Raw genomic sequence first — 22698 nt, forward strand, 5'->3', positions numbered from 1 at the left:
GTCATTTACATATTGTAACTCATTTAATTTTTACAGTAACTCTTATGAGGTAGGTAGGAGTTTGTTACTATCCCCTTTTATGTGTTGGAAACAAGCACAGAGTAGACCAAACAATCAGGGAGACTCAGAATTGAACTCAAGTAGTCTATTTCTGGAGAAGGCGATGGCACCCCACGCCAGTACTCTTGCCTGGAAAATCCCATGGACAGAGGAGCCTGGAAGGCTTCAGTCCATGGGACTGCGACTGAGCGACTTCACTTTCACTTTTCACTTTCTTGCATTGGAGAAGGAAATGGCAACCCACTCTAGTGTTCTTGCCTGGAGAATCCCAGGGACGGGGGAGCTTGGTGGGGTGCCGTCTATGGGGTCGCACAGAGTCGGACACTACTGAAGCGACTTAGCAGCAGCAGCAGTCTGTTTCTAGAGGCCAAGCTGAGTTGTGAGGGGTCTAGGATTAGATACAAGGAGACAGCCTAGCTGGCATATACAGGCTCCCATGTCAGATTGCCTGGCTTCTTATCCTGGCAGGTCTAAGCCTCTCTGCTTGGGTTTCTTCATCTCTAAAATGGGAATACCAGAACTATCTTACCTTATAGGGACTATGCTTAAAACTGAGCCTTCTTTCTGCTCACTGGTTTAGGCACCAGTCTGGCAGGGAGTGTGGAAGGTTCAAGTGGCCTCTGAAGCTAATGAAAGGAAATAACGGGCACATCAGGCAATTGTGGGAGCTATTCTAAGCTCAGCTGGAGACCAGATTTCCGAAGCTAAGTTCTCACGATTTTGAGGGTGCCACAGCAGAATTAACCCGTAAATGCAGAAGACAGCTAAAATTTTGGCGTGGCCGCAACACTCAGCATCCATTTCAGGTCTTACATAGCTACCAGGAGAGGTAAAGCCTCATCGATTGTCAGGGTTCGGATGGCGCCTAGAGATGTCAAGTTAGTAGATGGGGAAACCGAGGCCCGGAAAAACTGAATGACTCAACTAAGGTCAGTAGGTGCATTTGGCGGACAGCCAGCGAGCGTGGTTAGCTTGGGAGCAACTTCCAAATCTCACACCCTTACCCTGGGGGGTAGAGGGGTGGGGAGAGGAGGGGGGAAAGGGCGTCACCTTCGTCTCGGGCACTAGCTACTCTGTTCCCCACGTGGGTAGCGCGGGGCCCCCGGGAACTTAAGGACCTGAGAGCGGGTTCGACCTGCGCTTGCGCACACGCGGCTAGCCCCTGGCCTTTTCCCCTTCTTTTCCCTTCCGCTCCCCTCTCTTTACCGGCCTAGGGGAGGGCGGGGGGAAACGTGAGGAGCGAGAACTCGGCCTTAGCCAATGGGCTGGCGGGCCGCGGGCCCGGCCCCCTCCTTCCCTCCGGCGCCGTCCAATAGAAATTTACTACAATGTTGTGGCGAACAGAGAGGGAGGGGCTCGCGGGGCGGGCTGGCTGCGGGCCGGGCCAGCCCTTGCCTCGCGGAGGGAAGGCGGGAGGGTGCGCACCGGGGCCGCCCGCTCGCTCCCTTTGCTCGTTCGCTCGTTCCCTCCCTCCGGCCGGCGGGTTAGTAGTCAGTCAGTCAGTCCGCCTGCAGCCCGCGGGGCCAGCGAGCCGCAGAGGGCCGAGCCTCGGACGCCCGCGCCTTCTCCTGCCATTGTTCGTCTGGCGGCTGCGGCGGCGGGCGCGAGAAGCCCGGGCCCCAGAACCACCGGTGAGGCTAGGCTGTGGTGGCGCGCGAGCGGAGCTGGGGTGGAGGGAGGTGGGGGGCGCGGAGCTGTCCCCGAGGGGACGGTCCTGGAGGCCGCGGCGGCGCCGCCGCCTCTTTGTCTCCAGCCCCTCTGCAGGCCCGGGCCGGGGGGCGCAGGCTGCACGGCCTCCGGAAAGCCCTCTCTGCAACCCGGCGACCGAAGGCTTGGAGCCGGGACGCAGTCGGCCTGAGGAGGAAATAAGGCCGGGGTGGCGCTGGAGGGGAGCGTTTAAAAGTTAGGCTCCGGGTGCATTTTTGACGAGGCGGCGATCGGTACCGTCTGGTCAGGCAGTCATGGTACAGTGGGCAGGAGCCCTTGAAGGAAAGCAGGTGGGGGGCGAGTTGCAGGTTTCGGGTGGTGAAGGCGTGGGGTGCAGCCGCAGAGAGGTTTCTCGGTGACGAGGTAGCTGGGCGGTCTGAAGTCAGGCTCAGTTGTGAGGGGTGGAGGGAGCCTGCAAGGACTTGAAGGCCTTCCCGCCACAGACACCCATATCATAAAAAAAAAAAAAAAATAATAATCCACCCCGCCCCCCCCCACCCCCCCGGTCTCCATGCTCTCCCACTGAGTCTTCCCAGGTCCCAGAGACCAAGGGGTTAAACCGATTCTCCCAGCTTCGTGACCTCCTTTTTCAGTTTGTGCATCTGTCGGCTTGGACGTATTTCCTCCGCCCGCTGGGCTGCCTTTACCTGTGGAGATACATCTCGTCCACCGAGATGTATCGCCAGGCTGTTATTCCTGGTGGGGGTTTGCCAAAACAGGTTTGTTCTTCCCAGAAACCGGCGTTCTCTTGAGAGTGAAAGTGATCTCACGTGAAACAAATTGCCCAGGGATTGATTTCTGGCCACATGAATAGCGACTCTCATCCTGTTTTTTTCTCTAACTGTACCCAACCGTAAATGACTAGTCTGTGGAGACTTGTCGTTTTCTGGCATGTATTGCTGATTAGGAGTTAGTTTTTTTCATGAAATGCCAAGCTTTTTTTTTTTTTTTTTTTTTTTTAGTAGTCTGTGTGATTTCACAGCTGCTATTCTGTTCTGTTTTTAGGGAAGATTGGAAGAAATGGTGATGTCTTCTGTCTTGGATATTATTATAGTGAATTTATACTCTCTGGAGGATGCACGCTGTACCCAGTGCTGTTAATCGTTACTGTTTTCTGCATTCTCAGTCTTGACAATATTTTTGATCCTTTAAATAAAATATATACATCTTTATATAATTCTCATCTCAGTTTTGTTATTAACTCTTGCTTTTTAGGGAAACTTGACATACTCTTTGTTTTCCTGTTCTGTAAGTTGGAAACAGTAAGTTCTTTGCCAGCTGACCAATTTTGGTTATATAAAATAGTTTCTTGAGGTGTTATTAATATAATCCATATGGAGTACATAACAATATATGGCACACAATAAGCTCTCAATAAATGACAGATTAAAAAGTGAATATAAACACTGAGCATCACATTGCCTTGGTATCAAGGTGCTAATTCAGAATGCGTTCTACAGCAAGGTTATAATTAAGGTAAAGATAAGCATTATTTATATCCCTGGGGAAACTGAAGTATGGTATATCTTTGTTACTATTAAAAGTGAACTTACCTGCAGCATGCTAACCTTCTGATTCCTCTTTCTTCTAGAACAAAACTACACTTTTTCCCCTTGTATAATTGAATTCAGGCTTAGAAATATCAATAAATGATCTGACTCTTTAGACCTCACCAAAATTCTCCTATCATACCAGTGTTTTATAACACCCCACTCCAGTACTCTTGCCTGGAAAATCTCATGGACGGAGGAGCCTGGTAGGCTGCAGTCCATGGGGTGGTGAAGAGTCGGACACGACTGAGTGACTTCACTTTCATTTTTCGCTTTCATGCGTTGGAGAAGGAAATGGCAACCCACTCCAGTGTTCTTGCCTGGAGAATCCCAGAGATGGGGGAGCCCGGTGGGCTGCCATCTATGGTGTCGCACAGAGTCAGACACGACTGAAGTGACTTAGCAGTAGCAGCAGTACATAGTGTGGCCCCGGTCTACCTTTCTACCTTTCTTCTCTTTCTTTTCCAGTCAAAAAGAACTAACTGCTTAGTAATAACCCATGCTTTCTCATTTGTACCTTTGGCCATGAGCTTCCATCTGTGCTTGTCATTTATCAGTATATTCCTTCTGTTTTCAGTTCTCTTTAAGAATGTTCCTTATTAATAATTTGAAGTGTGGGGGAAATGTCCCTTTGTGAAAGGAACTTGATGGAACTTTTTGTTTTGTTTTGAGTTTTCTTTGAGCTTCATTAGTATGGCCAGCTGGTTGAATTTGGAGTGGTGTTTGTCAAAAGGATTAGGTCCTAAATGCCCCATCAGTATGCGCAACCCTTGTGGTAGAAGACGGCTGGTGGTAGATTAAGAAAACCTCTTAGGGTTCCATTCTGCTCAGAGCTAAGGACTCCACCAGTTGACCGGTTGGACACTTGAAAACTCTGGCTGTCAACAGACAGACTAAACTAATAGAAGAAAGTTTTATCTCTTAAGTGGGTTTCTCTACATCTTTTCCGTTTCTTGGTGGTCTAAGAGCTGACATTTCCTTAATGTTTGTTAAACACTCACGTCATATTTATTGTGTCGGAGTAGTAGATGTGGTAAACAAGCCTGCGTTTTAAAGTAGGCTTGTGTGCCTGCCCAGTCGCTTCAGTTGTGTCAGCCTCTTTGCAACCCCATGGAGCCCACCAGGCTTCTCTTTCTATGGGGTTTCTCCAGAATGCTAGAGAAGGTTGCTATTTCCTTCTTCTCCAGGGGACCTTTCTGACCCAGGGATTGTTTCCTGCTTTGGCAGGTGGGTTCTTTACCACTAGCGCCACCTGAGAAGCCTTTATAAAGTAGTTCCGTTCAGTCACTCAGTCGTGTCTGACTCTTTGTGACCCCATGGACTGCAGCACGCCAGGCCTCCCTGTCCATCACCAATTCCTGGAGTTTACTGAAACTCATGTCCATTGAGTCGGTGATGCCATCCAACCACCTCATGCTCTGTTGTCCCCTTCTCCTCCTGCCTTCAATCTTTCCCAGCATCAGAGTCTTTTCAAATAAGTCAGTTCTTTGCATCAGGTGGGCAGAGAAAGTATTGGAGTTTCAGTTTCAACGCCAGTCCTTCCAATGAATATTCAGGACTGATTTCCTTTAGAATGGACTGGTTAGATCTCCTTGCAGTCCTAGGGACTTATAAAGTAGGCTTGTCATCAATATAATATATAAAATAATGTGATATGATAATTTATATATTAACAGAATAGAACACAAATCTTCCTCTTTTCATTTTAAAGGTACCTGTATCTTCTTTTTTCTTTTTAGAAACATTTCGAAGCTAATATTTAAATTAAAAAAATGATTTTAAATGATTCCTGACTCTAAAAAAAAATAGTTGTAGCATTTTGTTGAGCTATGAGCTATGCATTTTTCCTGTTTTTCTCTGTTGCCAGGTTTACACCTCACATTTAGAATTCAGCAGGGTGTTGTTTTGTATGCAGCTTGACTTTAACATTTTTGGAAATTACAGAGCCAGCCGTCCATTTCGTTCTTTAACTTATGGACTTAATTTTAAACAGATTCATTTTATGGGAGATAGTGTGCTTACAGTGCTGTTTGGTTTCCTAAAAAAAGCTTCAGAGTTAAGCTTGTCAGAAGAGTTCCCTACAAGTCACAGGATTCTTGAATTCTCTGTAGGTACTTTGATATGCTTATCAGTAGATTGTGATTTAAAATACGAAATCTGTGATTTGTGACGCGAGTGATAGGGATTGCTTATATTGTTTTCTGAATGTGCAAATCTAATTTAATATTGGTGATCCGATTTTATAACTTGGGAATGTTGGTAGCTATCAGGGGGTGAACGTGGTTCTGAAATCAAGAGGTGCATACGTTAGATCACAGTCTGTTTCCTTATTATCTAAGAAGGTCAGAGCAAATGCTGCCAGTGTATTTTTCCAAGAGTCCCATCAAATTCGTGATTGGTCACATGCCTATTCAGATACAGATTCATTGCTACCTCTAAAGGATTTTTTTTCCCCACCTACTGCTTAAGCGTAGAATCATCTAATTTTATTTGTGAGCTAAACAAGAATAATTCTAGCAACTTTTTTTTCTTATGAACAACTTTGCTTTCTTTCTCTGAATAAAGCCCCCGAAGATTAGATTTTTAAAAACTTTTAAAAGGGCCCTCTGAATTGATAAGTTACGAGTCTTATTTATGTAGAGAATCTAGAATTACTGGAAGGGAATTGGTTCATTGTGTTTGTAATAGCTTTTAGTTAGAGAAGAGCCAGATTCTAAATAGATATGTTAATTCTTATTGTTTAAGTTTGTTGGTGCGTCACTGGTGACTTACTCTGTGTCCTTTTTATGAGTGGGTTCATAATGTGCACAGTAAAATGCCCTGTGACAATCTACCAGGTATACACACTGGATTAGATTAGTATTTTGATTTACTACACTGTTTTTTGATTTTCTGTGCTGTTATTTAATGAATACACAGGGAGAAGGATAAAAGAGGTATAGCAGTTGACATTATTCAGAAATTGGAGGTGTTGGAAAAGAGAACTTTGATGTTTTGAGTGCTGGTCTTAGAATTAATTTCCTCACTGACACTACTTCAAATGTTGGTTTTAGGGAAGTTATAGTGGGAAAATCTGATTATGATAAAAGTCTGTTTACACTTATTTTTGCTAATTATTTTTATTTAAGTGGGATTGTACCCACCTTGAAGTATTTGAAAATAAATTGATTACTTTTTGAACTTTAAAGAAAAGCAACATTCCACGTTTGTGGCCAGAATAATTCAAGGAATGACTTGGAGAGACTTTAATATACCCTACCTCCTAATTTTCATCAGTTTCCCCCAAGTCAACCTAAGTAAATATGCCCCCCTAAAAAAGTCCTTTCCAAAGAGAAATTCCAGAGCCATTCTAGTATCATGTTTATTTTATTGTTTATTTCATTCTTTGTTGTTTTATTATTATATTTATTAAGACCAGTCCTGATTCTGCAGGTATCTCTTGATTATCTCCCACCTAAATCCATGTGCATTAAATGGTGATTTGTGTATTGAATTGCCGTTCTCTTCCTTCCATGGTTGAGGGCTCTTTGGGTCGTTTCCTCCCAATTAATCTGGGCTGTCTTCTTTTTCAACTCTCAGGGCAATGTCTGCTTATAGAAATTAACGTTTCTGAACTATGTAGAGTAGAGCTTGGATAGGGTTAGTGTAATCTTCGCAGAGTGGGGAGGAAGAGGCAAGGTTATCTGATAAAATAGATAGAAACTATGGTTAAATATAATGATAAAATTGGAAGAAACAACAGATGCTCTATTAATATTATCTAATTCTGTTCTATCTACATTCAATGTATGTCCCTAATTTTGCATTGTAGTTGATCCTTAATGCAGGGGTTAGGGGTGCTAACGTTCTGCACAGTTGGAAATCCATGTGTAACTTATAGTTGGACCTCTCTATGTGTGGTTCTTCCATGTATGTGATTCTGCCTCTGAGGATTCAACCAACCTTGGATGCTGTAGTACTGTAGAGCTTACGCATGAAAAAAATCTAAGTATAAGTGAACTCACACAGTTCAAGCCCCTGTTATTCAAGGGTTAACTGTATTATCTAGAAATATTATCTATTAATAGCGACAGGAACACCTCAATTTCTTTTGGAACTAGGTGGAAATAATAAGATAAAAAATTGGGTATAGTATATATTCCTGTAGTTTATTGTGATTTATAAATGCAATCTGTCTGCTCCTTGTGTCTTCCATCCCCTATAAAAATCCAAATAAACTTTTTGGTAGGCCCTTTATATGTCTGAATTGTGACACTGGACACAGTATAGGCTAAGGTTTAGTTACTTTCTGCCTTAATAGTCACTCAGACTATTATATTTTGATAGCATTACCATATAAAGTTATAAAAGTTTTGAGTGAGAAATTCTGTGATTTAACAACAATAGAGCATAGCAGTATTTTGAATTGGTTGCATTTAAGCCTGTTACCCATAAGTGTAACAAAATGTATACTTTTGCTAATTTGTGACTGGAGAGTACTATGCCAAAGTTCAGTTGTGATTGTGTTTGAGCTATTAATACTTATGTAAATTAATAACACTACTATAATCATTTTAACACAATGGGATCTTAACAGTACATCATCTTATAAAGAAATGCTATTTTAATTTATATGTCAGGCATGTATTTCAGTTAACCAGTTTGAAATTCCACATATATTCAAGTTAAAAGTGTTTCACCTTGATAATACACTTGGTACAGATTTTTGAAATTCATTTCCCCTGCTTGTTTTGACCATATGGACACAGGCAGAACTGTCAAGAGCTCCAAGGATTTAAGCTCTCAAATTTTACCTGCCAACCATTTCATCATGTAGTGGAGACACATGGAAGGCAGCTTAAAGTGAAGGCTCTTTGTTTTTTTTTTTTTGCTACCACCCACTTGCAATTTCTTGCCCTTTTATGATTTTTAATGATTCAGAGAATCGACACCGTTGCTAACTTACTACCTGCAGAGTCCTGCGAATCTTGATGGTATTACATAATTATATAAACCTTTTGCATGGTGTCATATGATGTTGTATTGTATATATGTCCTCCCACACATGAGTCTTTAGAGTAATTTCTTTCCATCTGGTGTTGGAAACGAGCTCTTTGTGAGGTTATTTTTAAATCTTCAAGCTTTCTGGCATCCTCAACACTTGAAATAACACAATTGCTTTTGAAGGCAAGAAAATTCACACAGTATATTTAGTGCTTTTTTCCCAGTGAAAATGTGAATAGTATTTTATTTTTAAAAATCATATCTTGCATTCCAAACAGGCAAAATATGTGCTTTATGTTTAGATCATCTCAAGATAGTTTTGTTAGTAGGAAATAATCACTCAGTTGTTGCCAAGTAGATAAAGTAAAGGAGAAGCGGTTAAAGGAAAAGATGCCAAGAATAAGAGAACTGTTAGAAGAAAGAGGTTTCAAAGATATTTTGTTCTCTGAAAGTTTATTGATATCTTTTTCTGAGCTCTTGCAGCGTTTGTTTGTTACAAACTGAATTTGTCACGTGTTGCTTTGTATTGCACATGAAACTGATGCTTCCTAGTAAGACTGTCAGCTTCTGGAGAGCAGAGCGTCAATAGCCTGTCTTTCATTGCCCTCCTCATCCCCCCAGACACAGATGCTGCCTAGAACGGCAGTTAGATACGTAACACTGGGGACATCCTAGACATGTAGAAGTATAGTGAGAATGTGAATTCGAGGATAATTAAGATTTAAGACCGGGTTACGAATCTGACTGCTTCTGATTGCCTTTCTGTATGTGTGTTTTCTTGGAAAGTAAGTTGCAGATATGAAAATTTACCCCTAAAAGACTTCATTATGCATCTTCTAAGAATAAAGACTTTATTCTACATAATCACTGTACCATTATCGTACCTAAGAAAATGAACAATATTTACATAACAAAATCAATATCCAGTCCATTTTTTAAAAGATGTATGTCATCTACTTAGAAAGAGTCATCCAATAGTATTCTTTTTCTCCAGATGCTATTTTTGTTGACTTCTCTTTGGTAGTTGTATTATCTCTAACATGACTGTTAAGGTACACTGGTTAACTAGAAATGTTTAATAGTTAATGTACTCCCTTTGGTCTTTCATAAGATTGAAAAGACTAGCATTGAGGCGATGATTGCATAATGATCATAGCATCATATTTAAATACATATCTTAAAGGATATACCGGGTTTCCAAAGGTCAAAGTGTTTTTTTGTTTTGTTTTCATTCATGCAACAAAGATTTAGTGTGCCTCTGTCTCCTGGGGATACAGCAGTGAACAAACTCCCAGCCCTCCTGAGGTTCACATCTGGTCTACTTTGAGATTCTACTGCACAGTTTTCCACTGATGAGGATAAAAGCTGGTCTTCCAAAGGGCAGGGTGTTTTTGGATTTTTCTTATGTGTACTATGGTAAGCAGCCTTTAAGATGGCCCAGTGATTCCGGTCTCCTGGTATTCATGCTTTGCGTAATCCCTTCCCTTTGAGTGTGCCCTGGACCTGGTGACTTACTTCTGATGAATAGAATATAGCACAGTGGTGGGATGTCACTTCCAAGATTAGGTTACAAAAGGCTGTGGTTTCTCCCTGGGGCTCTCTCATCTCTCATCTCTGGCTCTCTGCCTGTCACTCAGATCACCAGCTGCTATATCCTAAGAACATTCAGGCAGCCTATGGAGAGGCCCACATGGTGAGAAACCAAGTCTGTTAGTAACTACCATGATAGTGAGCTTGGAAGCAGTTTCTTCCGGCAGAGTTGAGCTTTGAGAGGAGCGTAAACCTGGTTGACAGCTTGACTGCAAGTTCACCAGAGACTCTGAATCAAAGGTGTTGAGCTAAGCCACGCGCTTGAGTTCTTGACCCATAGAAACGGAGATAATAAATGTTTGTTGTTTTAAATCAGCAAGTTTCAGAGGTAATTTGTTATATGGCAAGAGATAACTAATACATCTGTGCGCGCTCAGTCATGTCCAACTCTTTGCAACCCAGAGGAATGTAACCCGCCAGGCTCCTCTATCCATGGGATTTCCCAGGCAAGAATACTAGAGTGGGTTGCCACCTCCTCCTCCAGGGGATCTTCCTGACCCAGGAATCGAACCTGTATCTCCTACGTTTCCTGCATTGCAGGTGAATTCCTTACCCGCTGAGCCTTGGGGAAGCCCCAATACATCTACCATTTATTAATTTAATAAACATTTATGAATCATCTGCTATTTACCAGGTCCTATCCTAAGCACACTGGGACATAACAGTGAAGAAAGTAGATTAGAAATGTCTGTTCTTTGGAGTTTACATTTAGTGGGAGAGGACAAATAACAAAGTATACAAATCAGGGATAAAATGTAAGGTTTTAGTGAGGATCAGAGAAAGCAGAACAAGGGAGGGAAGAGGGAGGGGAGTGGGGTGGATATTTGAGGTAGAGTGGTCAGAAACAACCTTTCTGGTAAGGTAACTTTTGAGCAGAGTCCTAAATGATATCAGGAGAAGAGCATTCCAGGCAGAACAACAGGTACAAAGGTGAAGGATGTTTGGTGTGTTTGAGAAGCATTAAGTAAGCCAGCATGGCAAGATCAAGATCATCTAGGGGCAAATGGTAGGAGCTGAGTTGAGAGAGGCTGCAAGCGGGAGGAACAGTTGGTGTGGTGCCCTGGTAGGTATGCTACAGACTTTGCACTTTTTTCTGAGATGAGAATTTTTGTGAGGGTTTTGAGCAGAGGAGTGGCATGGTCATTTAATTAATTTGTATTAATTGGTTGTCTGGGCTTCCCAGGTGGCTCAGTGGTAAAGAATCTGTCTGCCAGTGCAGGAGATGCAGGCGATGTGGGTTCAGTCCCTGGGTCTGGAAGATCCCCTGGAGAAGGAAGTGGCAACCCACTCCAGTATTCTTGGTGGAAAATCCCATAGACAGAGGAGCCTGGCAGGCTATAGTCCATGGGGTCACAAAGAGTCGGACATGACTGAGCGATTGGGCACACACACACAATTGATTATCTACAATGAGTAGGACCTTGTGGGTGTATGTGGTCACAAAAATGTAGAAGACATGACTTCTTTCCTAAGGAAGTTTCAGTTCAGTTCGGTCGCTTAGTCGTGTCTGACTCTTTGCGACCCCATGAATCGCAGCATGCCAGGCCTCTAGAAATGCCTGGGCAGGTCTTCACTGGTAGTCCAGCAGCTAAGACTGTGCTCCCAATCCAGGAGGCCCGGGTTCGATCCCTGGTCTGGGAACTAGATCCCATATGCCACAACGGAGAGTTCTCATGCCTCAAGCAAAAATCCTGCATGCTGCAGCTAAGACCTGGCACAGTCAAATTAATTAATTAATTTTAAAAATGACTGAATATATACATAAAGCTTAGGAATAGAGGCATTTAGGTCCAAAAGACACATGGTTATGGGAAGAGCATGGAGTATAACCTGGGTTAAAGTTCTGGCTCTTTGTTTTAACACCTTCAGCCACAATTTACTGGGGCATTGTATGTGCTTGGTAAAGTAATAATGCTAGTATTTAATGATGACTTATTATGAGCCATGCTCTGGACTGTGTTCTTTATAGGGATGACATGAGGTATTGAAGGTTTGAGCCTGAGGGCTTGAATGCCTGGTTTTAAATTCTTGGTGTGTCACTTTTAAACTGGTGGTGACCTTGGGCAAGTTACTTCTGTACCTCCGTTTACTCATTGTATAACATGTGGATGATAAAAAATACTTTTTAAGGTTGTTATGCTGATTAAATGAGTTAATATATGCGAGGTATGTGGGACAGTGTCTGGCACCAGATAAATGTTAGCCATTATTTTTACATTTAAGCCTCACCACAGCCCTGTGAAGTAGGTGTGAGTCATCCCATTTTATATTTTAAGTAGCAGGTTAAAAGTTAAGTAACTTGTCCAAAGTTTTATAATTAGCAAGTGAAAATTGGCCTCACAGTCGAATTCTTAGCTCCCTGAGCAGGGATCAAACCTATGCCCCATGCAGTGGTTAAGACCACTGGACCTCCAAGGGAAGACCCCCAGATTCCTTACTGCTGCACCTTTACTTAGTACAACCACAAACTTGTTAGGAGAGATGCAGGCTTTCTGTCTGAGATGATTTCTTAATGATGTGATCTTGTGAAAGTACTTTACTATGCCTCAGTTGACTCTTCTGTAAAATAAGGATAATACATTACGCAGAATACATAATATTGACAGAAACAAACCTCGCAGTGTGCCCGTCATCTACAGATAATCAGTGAATGTTAGTTCCCTTTTACCTTTGATAAAACCTGACTTGTGAACATGGGGAAAATGATCTTTGGTTAAGAAGAATTTTTATATCTTGCCCCATACGTTTTCCATACTTCAGTTGGGCATCTGTGGTGCTCAGTTGGTAAAGAATCTGCCTGCAATGCTGGAGACCTGGGTTTGATCCCTGGGTCAGGAAGATCCCCTGGAGGAGGAAATGGTAACCCACTCCAGTATTCTTGCCTGGAGAATCCCCTGGACAGAGGAGGCTGGTGGGCTACAGTCCATGGGGTTGGAAAGAGTCGGACATGACTGAGCAATTAACACTTCCACTTTCTTTCAAATACAGTATAGCTCTTTAGAAACATATATGGTTTTGTCTGCCTTTGGATTTGATTCAGACCTACACTGTAGGATTTTTAAGCCTGCATGTGAGTATTCTTAAAGACCCATTTCACAGCCACTCTGGCTTCAGAGCTTCATTTCCGGTTCGGTAGGACACGATCATGTGCTTGATGTCCCCATTGTTGCTTTTATCTTTCACAGCAGATGTGAAAGTAAACAGACAAGGTTGAAAAACAGGAAGAGGTTTGGCTGATGTTCGTTGGGAGGGTGTTTTTGCAGGGGAACTGTACACAAGCCACTTGAAATTTGAAGTGCCTTGAATCTTTCTGACTTTTAGAAGATACGAAAGATGTTATACCTTATTGCCATGGACTAATAAAAAATTAAATGATTTTGCAGTTAACGAATTCGTGAATTTTGTGTTTGTGTTTAAACATATTGGAGAAGTGAGATAATGTGTTTCTCTTTTTGTTTGAAACAGAGGACTGAGGAATGACTTTATAGTCAGCCCCATTCTGTTTCTTTTCACTTGCGGAGTATTTTTTCAATAAGGGAATATAGAGTTTTTGTCATCGTTGCTGTTGGGTATCTGTTCTAATGTCATTACACTTCAACTTTTTTAAAAGTCAAAACTTAAAACAGCATTTTTCTACTAGGCTCTTGTCTTTGTTCTTAAGGAAAGGAATTAACACATGTTAAATGTTAGCTGTGTAGTAGGTACTGCTCTTCATTTATGCTAACTAAGTGCATACATTACTATTAACTATTTCCATTTTTGACATTCAGTCTGCAATGAGTTGTTTTCATTGCTTTGGAGAAATCTCTCTCTCTTTCCCTCTTTCTCCTCCTTCCCTTTCCTCTCTGTCTCCCTTTTTCCTCCTCCTAAATCATTCTCTCCCATATTTTTGCTGAACAGTTTTCTGTTAATATTATTTTGGAGGCAATGTGATGTAGCAGCCAGTAACAATATGGATTTTGGAATCAGATAGACCTGAGTTTACAGTTGGGCTGTTTTGATAGAAAAAAACTACTTTCTCTGTTAGTAAATAAGAGCCAGGCTCCTCCAGAGTTGGCTTTTGAAGGAGATTCTGCACATGGGGTGGGATAATTGGAGCTCCTAGCAAGAACTTTTGTTCCTAAAGATTCACCTTTCCCTGGGGAATCCTTTGCTGGCCTCAGGGAGTGTTGCTTTCTTTTTAATTTTCGGCCCCAGAGGTGAGTCTTCTCTTAATACTCCTGTAGTACACAGATGAGACCAGGCTGGAACATTTCAGTTCAGTTCAATTCAGTTCAGTTCAGTCTCTCAGTCGTGTCCGACTCTTTGCGACCCCATGAATTGCAGCACGCCAGGCCTCTATGTCCATCACCATCTCTCGGAGTTCACTCAGATTCACGTCCATTGACTCCGTGATGCCATCCAGCCATCTCATCCTCTGTCGTCCCCTTCTCCTCCTGCCCCCAATCCCTCCCAGCATCAGTCTTTTCCAATGAGTCAACTCTTCGCGTGAGGTGGCCAAAGTACTGGAATTTCAGCTTTAGCATCATTCCTTCCAAAGAAATCCCAGGGCTGATCTCCTTCAGAATGGACTGGTTGGATCTCCTTGCAGTCCAAGGGACTCTCAAGAGTCTTCTCCAACGCCACAGTTCAAAAGCATCAATTCTTTGGTGCTCAGCCTTCTTCACAGTCCAGCTCTCACATCCGTACACGACCACAGGAAAAACCATAGCCTTGACTAGACGGACCTTAGTCGGCAAAGTAATGTCTCTGCTTTTGCTAAAGGCTAGGAGATATGAAAGAGAAATGAGCACTGAGTTATTGGAATGTTTCTGTATAATCTGTTTCACAAGATAAAACTCCTCTTTAATTGGTGGTTTTCTTTTGGGATGCCTCCCCTTTTAACTGCAACGCACATGTCTGCCTTCCCATGGCAGAAGCTGTCTTCACTAATATTTCTACCTGGGAGTGCCTACAGCGTATACAGAGTGCTCTATCCAGAGAAGGCCAAGAGGTGAAAAGGAGTTCTCTGTTTTGCCAGCCTTTGGTTATATTTGAGAGAGGAGCCAGCAACACTAGGTATATACAACCTTGTGATCAACACTAGGTATATACAACCCTTAAGGGAGACCACTGTTACTCATAGCTTATTAATTAGCATTCGCAGGAAAAAAAAAAACACAAGATTGGTAGAGGAGTTTGGGAATAGAGGTGGGAGGGGGAGCTTCTTTTTGACCATTTATCTCAGATAATATAAACTCTGATTGTAACTCAGAAATTTGGCACAGAATAGCTCTCAGTAAGTATTCCCTCCCCATGTTTTGATTCTTAACATCGTTGGATGCCTAAGGAGCTATTCTTTGAGTTTGTTGTAATTTTATCTCAGGGTTTGCTTGAAGAGATCCTAGTCCTTAATCAGGTCCAGAGTTGGGCTGAGGACAGTGGCGGTAAATGTAACTTGTTGTGATCAAGATGGAACCCCTGGTGCTCTGAGCAGTCTCAGTTTAAATGTTAAAGGAAGTGTCTCTTGTATCACAGACTATTATTTCCAGAGGGGGCATATAACTAGGCTATTGATACAAGGTTTCTGGCTTGTTTTAAATATAGAGAAAGTACAACAGAGTCAAAGACCTTTGGAGTCACAGACTTGCTTTATAATCCTGGCTCTGATACTGTTTCGCTATGTATAAGTAACTTAGCCTCCCTATTTTTCAGTCTCTCTTTGTTAAATTTATATAAAGTTTAACATGACCTACCTTTTAGAACTGTTGAAAAGATGAAATAATACGTAATAGGGTGGCACTGCTGCTGCTAAGTCGCTTCAGTTGTGTCCAACTCTGTGCGACCCCATAGACCACAGCCCACCAGGCTCCCTCGTCCCTGGGATTCTCCAGGCAAGAACACTGGAGTGGGTTGCCATTGCCTTCTCCAATGCATGAAAGTGAAAAGTGAAAGTGAAGTCGCTCAGTCGTGTCTGACTCTTAGTGACCCCATGGACTGCTGCCCACCAGGCTCCTCCCTCCATGGGATTTTCCAGGCAAGAGTACTGGAGTGGGGTGCCATTGCCTTCTCCTAGTGGTAAAGAATCCATCTGCCGATACAGGAGACACAAGAGACACGGGTTCAATCCTTGAGTCGGGAAGACCCCCTGGAGTAGGAAATGGTAACCCACTCTAGCATTCTTGCCTGGAAAATTCTGTGGACAGAGGAGCCTGGTGGGCTATAGTCCACGGGGCGGCAAAGAGTTGGACACAACTGAGCGTGCAGACACACACACGCCTGGTGCCAGGACACAGTGGACACTTAATGAATAAAAAATAATTATTATTTTCAGTGACATTTCTGTAAAATCCATCTTCTCTGATTTATACATATTCTGACCTTGTCATTTTTGATAGCTTTACTGAGATATAATTAACAATATACTCGTTTAAATATACAATTCAGTGTTTTCTAGTGTGTGCAGCTGTCATCTCAATCTAACTTTAGGTCATTTTTCTCCCCCAAGAAAGAACTGCATACCCACTGGCAGTCAGCACCCATTCCCCAACCTGTAATAATCCTAGTACTAGGCACCATTACTTGGTGTCTCTGTAAATTGGTCTGTTCTGAACTTTTCTTATAAATGGAATCATACAACATCTGGCCTTTCGTGGTTAGCATCTTTCAGTTAGCAGAGTGTTTTTAGGGTCTGTCTGTGCAGTAGTGTATCAGTAGCTCATACCATTTAATTGCTGAGTAATATTCCATTGTATGGTCATGCTACATTTTATTTATTCATTTGGGGTGTTTTCACTTTTTGACTGTTATGAATAATGCTGCTGTGACCATTCATGTACAGGTTTTTGTGTGAACATATGTTTTCATTTTTCCTGAGGATGTACATAGGAATGGAATTCCAGGCCTTATGGTAATTCTAAGTTAACATTTTGTAGAACTATCCTTGATTGGTTTTAATCATGTTTTCCTCTTTGACGGCATGGTTTTCTGTTTTTTTGCTATGGCTGACAGCCATAGCCATCTTCGCTGTTAGTTACCAACAGCTTACTGAATTTCTTTTTATTATCTTCTTACTGTTCAGCTGTACCCTGTTTTGCTCAAATTGATAGTCATTGCAAATGAATCTCTTGTGTTTTTAAAAAATAGATTATACTACCTATCCATGAAATGTTCTTTTCTGTTTCATCACCCTTGTTACTTGTAGTCTCTCCCTGGCTGAAGATGGGTTTAGAAATAAAAGTTCTAAATAAGTTCTATTGAAATTTGATCCATACTTTGGTTTACTTTACCCGGTTATGAATAATACTGAAGATCTATGATAGGAGGAGAGATACTTAAATGAATATTTGGTACTAAACGTATGAGGCAGGCTAAATTATTCCATCCATATTCAAAATGCTTAATAACAGGGGCTTTTAAAAGAAAAAGAACACAAAATTAGAGATAAAAACAAATGTTTATTCAGAATGAGGAAATAAACCACAACAAATTATATATTTTCTTTATTTTTCTGTTGGTTGTGCCAAGTGGCTTATAAGATGTTAGTTCCCCAACCAGAGATTGAACCAAGCCCCTGGCAGTGAGAGTGCTGAATCCTAATCACTGGACCACCAGGGAATTCCCTAAACTATATATTTTAAGAGCTGAAAAACCCAAATATCACAAGATTCAGAAAAACAGCATAATATTTTTTAACTACCTGATACACTGCTATAATTTCCCCTATATTCATGCTGCTAAAGATTTTCATATTATGACTTTGTAATATCATTTTTATAGAGACCATAGAAAGATAATTCAGTCTCCTTTCTACCACTTGGCCTTGGCAGGGACCAACACAAACGAGGACCTTGAAGCTTAAGCTTCTTTAGCTTTATAGTAAGCCTACATCTGCATAGTAAATAAGCTTAAGATATTATCTAGGAGATTGTAAAATGCTTATTCTGTGTTCTAGTCATTGATTACAATTATTTGTTAAAAGATACTTCCTGTGAATCGTTCTTGGATTTAATGTTTAATTATCCATTTATCTTTGTAAATTTTTATAATATCTTTTCTTTCAGGAGTGTACAGTACAAATGAATCATCCTAAACTGTAAAGGGTATTTTTTTAACTCCTTCGCCCATCCCAGATGCAGATACTAGCTGGGTATTTTGTTGAATGCCCTTTATTTTAAGTTTGCCAGGTTTTTTTTTTTTTTCATGGTTAGATAGGTTGTGCATTTGGGGGGAGAATACCACAGAGGTAATGCGTCCTCATCACATCATGTCAGGAGATATATGGTATCAGTAGTTATTATTCCTGGTTAAGGTAAAGTCTTGGCTTCCCTGGTAGCTCAGCTGGTAAAGAATCCACCTGCAATGCAGGAGATCCCGGTTCGACTCCTGGGTCAGAAAGATCTCCTGGAGAAGGGATAGGATACCCACTCCAGTATTCTTGGGCTTCCCTGATAGCTCAGCTGCTAAAGAATACGCCTGCAATGTGGGAGACATGGGTTCAGTCCCCGGGTTGGGAAGATCCCTTGGGGAAGGGAATGGCTGCCCACTCCAGTATGCTGGCCTGGAGAATTCTATGGACTGTATAGTCCATGGGGTCGCAAAGAGTCAGACATGACTGAGTGACCTTCAGTTTCACTAAGGTAAAGTCTGCTAGGTTTCTCCACTGTAAAGTTACTAATTTTTTTGTCTTTTCTAACTATCTCCTTTTCCTCAAAAGTGAGTCCCTAAGTCCAGCCTAGGTTCAAGGTGGCAGGAATCAAGCCCCATCTCCTGAAGGGGAGAATCTGAAAAAATTTATGGGTGTATGTTAAAACTGCCACAGGAATTAATAAATATTTTGGGGGAGATACTTTGAAGCTATGCAAATATCGTGTGTGTGTGTGCGCTTAGTCATGTCCAACTCTTTGCAACCCCATGACCTGGAGCTCTCCAGGCTCCTCTGTCCATGGAATTCTCCAGGCAAGAATACTGGAACGGGTTGCCCTTTCCTTCTTCAGGGGGTCCTTCTGACCTGCGCCACTTGCATCTCCTGCATTGGCAGGTGGATTCTTTACCAGCTGAGCCCTGGGGGAGGCCCTGCAAGCATCATGCTTCTCTGTAAAGTCTTGCTGACTGCTTTTAGTCTTCATCAGGGATGTTGCCTGCAGCCACTGTTGCTGTGGTGTTCTAATGGTGATTTTCCATTTTGGAAGGGCTTCTAAAAACTAATTGCAGGGCCCTATCCTGAGAGTTTCTGATTCAATAGGTCTGAGTAGGGCCTGAGAATTTGCATTTCTCGGTGACAAGTCCCCAGTGACACATTGATGCTGGTCTGGGAATCTGAGAATCACTAATAGAAGGCATTATCATAATCTCAGCAAGTTCCCTTCCCAGCTAATCCCTGCCTCCCTACCCCCTTTAGGCGGCAATCTCTGTTCTGATTTTTATGTAGTTACATTCTAAACACAATGAATCTTTTTAGGAAAGCTCAATTGATGAAAATCCAAATTTAAAATAAAAGGTAAATTAGGGAGAGTTGATTGTTTGTTAAATTTGTTATTATTATTTCTTTATTGGCTGTGCTGGGTCTCTGCTGCACAGGGGCTTTCTTTAGTTTTGGTGAGCAGGGGCCACTCGACTTGCGGCGCGTGGGCTTTTTGTGTGGGCTTCTCTTGTTGCCGAGCGCAGGCCCTAGGCGCTCGGGCTTCAGTAGGTGCAGCTTGTGGGCTCAGTGGTCTTGGCTCTTGGGCTCTAGAGCACGGGCTTAGTAGTTGTAGCGCATGATCTTAGTTGCTCCACAGCATGTGGAACCCAGACCAGGGGTCAAACCGGTGTCCTCTGCATTGCAAGGCAGATTCTTAACCACTGGACCACCAGGCAAGCCCCAGGGAGAATTGATTCTCATCAAAGAAGGATTTCTTTCATTTTCTTCCAAAAACTTGCAGATATATGTGACATATACTGCCTTGTATCATTTTTCCTGTGTGTGACAAGATTGTAAGTGGGGGGCTTAGTCTTGTACTTTGTCACATTCCCTGTGGCATCTAGAAATCTTAGACATGGTCAGTACATATTCTTTTTTTTTGGCCATGCCGCCTGGCATGTGAGGGATCTCAGCTCCCCCACCAGGATTAAAACCCACGCCCCTCATGTTGCAAGTGCAGAGTCCTAACTACTGGACCGCCAAGGAAGTCCATATTGATTTTTTAAAGTCTTTTTTTGTTTCCCTCCTCCCTTTTTACTAAACTTTAAAATAGCAAATGATTTCTCATTTAGATTTCCCTTCTACTTCATTTTAAATTATCTAGAAAAACAGGTATGACAGATGATAGATTATTGACTCTCATTAGAGACCATGTTCTATGACCAAGACGGACTGGTTTTACTTTAGTGTATAAAAGTAACCCTTCACACATTGCGAAGCTTTGCCTTTTCCTCCATGTTTCATCATCTATTTTTCTAAGATTTTATGTATTCTTAGAGCTTCTATTGGGGCTTCCCAGGTGGCGCTAGTGGCAAAGAATCCACCTGCCAATGCAGGAGATGCAAGAGATGAGGGTACGATTCTTGGCTGAAGCAGTTGACTCTAAGATCTGTATTTTCCAATCTTGACACCCATGTTCCATATTCCATTTCTGTCTTTTCACTGTCTCTGGGATAACTCCGTTTGGATGTTTTGTGCCATCACCTCTCTCCACCATTCATCTATCCAATATTTTATTCTTTGCTAGTCACTGTACTAGAAATAAGAATTTCAGAGATGAAAATGGCACAGTTGCTACCTTCAAGGATACTACCAGTAAAAGTGGGAATAGCTCCGTAAGGAGATATACACAGGACATTATGGGATTACAGAGGAGGAAAACCAAGGAAGAAAAGAAAATTCTACTAGGCACAAGGGGAGTGGCCAAGGGAAAGCCTTCCAAGAAGTGACTGAGTAAATTCTTGAAGGACACATGAAAATAGCATTGTTTTGATTCTATTATAAGTGGAATTGTTTTCCTAATTTCATTTTTGCATTGTTTATTGCTTATGTACAGAAATGCAATTCATTTTTTAAAAAACATGTATTTATTTATTTTTGGCTGCACTGGGTCTTTGTTGCTGTACATAAGCTTTTTATAGTTGCGGCAAGCGGGAGCGACTCTAGTTGCAGCGCATGAGCCTCTCATTTCGGTGGCTTCTCTGGTTGCAGAGTATGGGTTCTAGAGTGTGTGGGCTCAGTAGCTCCCAGGCTCTAGAATGTGGGCTCATTGTGGCCCATGGGCTTCGTTGCCCCATGGCATGTGGAATCTTCCCAGAGCAGGGATCGAACCTGTGTCCCCTTCATTGGCTAACCACTGGACCACCACGGAAGTCTGAAATACAGTTGATTTTTGAATGTTGATCTTGTATCCTGCAATCTTGCTGAACTTGCTTCTTGTAGTAGGTTTGTGTGTGTGTGTGTTTGTATGAATTCCATAGAATTTTCAATGTACAAGATTGTGTCATCTGTAAATTGATATAATCTTACGTCTACCTTTCTAATCTGTATCACTTTTATATTTTTTTCTTGTTTAATGGCCCTGGCTAGAACCTTAAGTACGATGTCAAATAGGAGTGGTAAGAGCAAACATCCTGGTTTTGTTCCTGATATTAGGGAGAAAGCTTTTTCCCTGTGTGTGGTATGTATTGATGTTAGGTGTAAGTTTTTTGTACTCTTCATCAGATTGAGGAAGTTTCCATCTATTCCTTGTTTGTGTTTTTTTTTAATCATGAAAGGGTGTTGGGTTTTGTCAGATGCTTTTTCTGCATCTATTGAGATGATCATGAAGAACTTTCATTTTATTGATGTGGTGTGTTACACTGATTGATTTTTATATATTGATCCAAACTTTCAAAGAAAAAAATGTAATTTCACTGGTTTTCTCTATTGGTTTTCTGTTCTCCATGTTGTTTATTTCTACCTTTTCTCCCCACTCTTACATTTTTTTTTTCTTTTTGTTTTAGTTAGCTTGCTCTTCTTTTTTCCAGTTTCTTAAGGTGGAAGTTTAGGTTATTGATTTGGTACCTTTTTTCTTTTTTAGTGTGATTGTCTATAGCTGTAAGTTTCCCTCAGAGCACTGGTTTCTCTGCATACCATAAGTATGTTGTGTTTTCATTTTCATTCATTTCAAAGTCTTTTCTAATTTCTTTTGTGATTTCTTATTTGATCCATTAGTTATTTAGGAGTGTATTGTTTAATTTTCACATTTGTGAATTCTCCAAATTTCATCCCATTATTGATTTCTAATTTTATTCCATGTGATCAGAGAATCTTCTTTGTATGAATTCAATCATTTCAAATGTATCGAAGCTTGTTTTATCGTCTAATTTATGTCTTTTTTGGAGAATGCTCTTTATAAGATGTCTGTGAGGCATAGTAAGTTGGTTTATTCTGTTCTGAAAGTCTTCTTTTGCCTTGCTGGTCTTCTGTCTAGTTGCTCTGTCCATCCCTGAAAGCACTTGGTATTTAAAAATTTTACAGGCCTACTACAGTGTTCTTGCCTAAAAACTTCCAGGGACGGATGAGCCTGACAGGCTTTGGGCAGGGCTTTGTGAAAGTGGCTCGTTTCTGCTCTGTGTGGTGTGAGCTCGGGCAGCTTGTCTCTGTTTCGTGCGGAGTAAGCCCCAGTGGCGGGGCTGGAGCTGGAGGGCACAAGGTGGCCTCAGGTTCATGTCTGATGCTTCAGCTAGGGTGGTCCGTCATCTGGAGGCTGGCTGGAAAACAGGGCCTAATACTGTGACTCTAATACTTGATAGGAAGAGTTGGTGGCTGTCTTCGTAAGCAAACTACCATAGCTCTTAAACAAATGTTAAATTAGGTTGAGAG

At 41.8% G+C, this 22698-nt stretch overlaps 1 protein-coding gene across 14 annotated transcripts in view; it reads left to right on the forward strand.

Annotated features, from left to right (window-relative positions):
* Positions 1 to 22698, forward strand: part of EPB41 (erythrocyte membrane protein band 4.1) — a 192139-nt gene that overhangs the window by 19777 nt on the left and 149664 nt on the right. For 5 of the 14 annotated variants that reach the window (XM_018057110.1, XM_018057114.1, XM_018057120.1 and 2 more), the window contains exon 1: positions 1445 to 1691. The exons of 3 other annotated variants lie outside the window; for them this stretch is intronic. The gene's annotated coding sequence lies outside the window, so the exon portion shown is untranslated. Of the gene's footprint in view, positions 1 to 1443; positions 1692 to 22698 lie in introns of those variants that run through there. 6 more of the 14 variants (XM_018057131.1, XM_018057142.1, XM_018057102.1 and 3 more) reach the window with 3 other exon arrangements.

The sequence above is a fragment of the Capra hircus genome, chromosome 2 (genome assembly GCF_001704415.2).
Source record: "Capra hircus breed San Clemente chromosome 2, ASM170441v1, whole genome shotgun sequence".
Classification (NCBI taxonomy): domain Eukaryota; kingdom Metazoa; phylum Chordata; class Mammalia; order Artiodactyla; family Bovidae; genus Capra; species Capra hircus.